Source organism: Mandrillus leucophaeus, unplaced genomic scaffold (genome assembly GCF_000951045.1).
Source record: "Mandrillus leucophaeus isolate KB7577 unplaced genomic scaffold, Mleu.le_1.0 Scaffold952, whole genome shotgun sequence".
NCBI lineage: Eukaryota > Metazoa > Chordata > Mammalia > Primates > Cercopithecidae > Mandrillus > Mandrillus leucophaeus.
In genome coordinates this window covers 567,189-569,790 of record NW_012110386.1, presented here as the reverse complement: position 1 = coordinate 569,790, position 2,602 = coordinate 567,189, and positions in this window count along the sequence as shown.

Below are 2,602 nucleotides of genomic sequence, written 5' to 3'. Positions count from 1 at the left end.
CTCAGCTATCACCATGAGAACGTGCCCCCCCTAGCAAACTAGCTCAAGCAGACTCACAGACAGGTAGAGCACAGCTTTTCCAGCAGAACCCAGCCAGATCAGCCAACCACTGGCCAAACTGCAGATGGGCAAACAAAAATAAGCCATTACTCTTTTAAGCCACTGAGTTTTATGACTGGTTTGGAATGGATTAATTACCAACCAATACAATAAACCTTAGATTCTTTTTCTCGGTTTGTTTTTATTTTTGTTTGAGATGGAGTCTCACTCTTTCGCCCAGGCTGGAGTGCAATGGCACGATCTTGGCTCACGGCAACCTCCACCTCCCGGGTTCAAGGGATTCTCCTGCCTCAACCTCCCAAGTAGCTGGGATTACAGGTGCCCGCCACCATGCCTGGCTAATTTTTGTATTTTTATTAGAGACAGGGTTTCACCATGTTCCCCAGGCTGGTCTCGAACTCCTGAGCTCAGGCAATCCACCTGCCTCAGCCTCCCAAAGTGCTAGGATTACAAGCGTGAGCCGTCACGCCTGGCTGATAAACCTTAGATTCTTTTTCAAACACCTGACTTATTGTTTAGAATCCAGCAGCCTGGAAATCAACCCTCTCCCAACATATGCACAAATACACACACGTACATGCACACACTTGTTCACACCCACGTATACACACATGCACGCAAAGCACAACCAGGAGAAACCTTGAGTTTGCAGCTCCTATTCTATCTAGAATTGGAGGAGCTCCTATGACATACCAGAAACCACTCTGTACTTGGCTTCCTGGCTTTCTCTCTCTACTTCCAACCCTCTTAGCATCTCTCTTGCACCTTTCATTGACTGCAGGTCCAGGACCGGAAAGAACTCTACTCTCAGCCATAGAAAGAAGGTGAGGAGAACGGCAGGTGTCTAAAACCGTAATGTGACCAAAGATCTCCGGTCACCTACATGTCAATAGCCAATGATTTGGTCACTGAAGTTGGGTGGCTACTAGAAAATGCCAAGTGCTTCTCAGTATCCCCAGAGGTTTCTAGATAAGTGGGTCCTGAGGGTCAGGGCAAACATCAACAGGGACATGCCACAGAGATTGACACTGCATTGTGGGGAGGAGGCCCAGAGTGTAGGAGAGGAGAGGGAGCCAACCAGAAGACAGTCCCATGCTGTTGAAGATAGTAAGGAGACAAATGAACAAAGCAGTGTGACATGTTAGTGGCGCAGGCACTCCTGGTTGTGGGCTGAGTAGGATGTCTGGCGGATGCATTTTAATGTCACAGAGAACCTACAGCTCACATGTCTGTTAGATATGGGCTTGAAATGAACTCCATAAACACTGCAACATCCCACCACCTCCGTGTCTATAGCCATGCTCCCTGGTGAAACCTTTCTTTTGTTCCATCTTCCCCTGCTAACAGCCTGAGTCACAGGTGGGTAGGAACCTCATGCCAGGCTCTGTGGATCCTGGAGAGCTGGGAGGCTGAGAGAGGATGAAGAATCTCATAGTGATGAGAGCACGTGATAGCTGAACCCACCCCAAACCTCTGGGAGCTCTGAACCGTGAAGGGAACATGAGGAACATATTCCAAGGAAACACTTTATCACTGAGAGACAACATATTGATCACGGATTCTGGGCAGCTGATTTCTCAATTTGGGATGCAGTGGATGTTTTAGTAAATTCCTTTCCTGCTGGGAAGATAGAGATCCCAGGTTTCTGAAAGCTGGCTGCAGACTCAAGGCAGCCGACAGATTTCTGCCAGAGGATAGGGATAGAGGGGCTGGACTCAGGCTGACCCTGGGACTCTGATCTGTTGTTTGAAAGAACTTTTGCCAGAAGAAACCCCCTACTTGACTCAAGTTTCTGCTAATTAACAGGCATTTTGTACCTTACCATTGCCTTTCCATATATTATTTATTCCAATTAAATCCTCTAAACATTGTGAGGTCCCTCCTCACTTGCTAAACATTTCAGACTATGGGGTTAATATGGGATGTGACACTGAAAAGCGGAAATGAAAATGAGGGATCAGTAAAGGATGGGCTGAGAGATGGTGGCTCCCAGCTGCTACTACTTTCTCGCTCTAGGAGGAAACGCTTTCTATGGGTCCTGGGCAGGAGAAATTTAAGAAGTACACATGCCATTTATGAAATCACGGCTGCAGCCTGGAGCAGAGATACTGACGGTAGAGGCTCAGAAGATGGGAGGCCAGCACTCAGTCAACACAACCACCTCCCTCTACACCATGGGGTGGGGTGGACCTGGGACTGAGATGTGCAAGTCCTGAATCTGAGACTTGCTTCTACCAGAACTGTCTGTGTGATCTTGGACAAGCTGCTTGATATTTTAAAGCCTCGGTTTCCTCATGCATGAAATGGATCTGAGGACTGAATGAGACTGGCCTTTGAAAGTCTCATCCAAGGACTCTAAGGCCCAGAGAGGTAAAGTGATTTGCCCACGGTTGAACAGCAAATGGGATTATATCTCAGGCCTGCCTTAAAAAAAAAAAAGTTTCATTTTACTTTCACCAGGCCGCTTCTTCTGATTTGGATGGTTAGAGCTGTTAGGTCCAAATGCTCCTTCTGAAAAAAAGCATTTGTTTAGGAGTCAAAC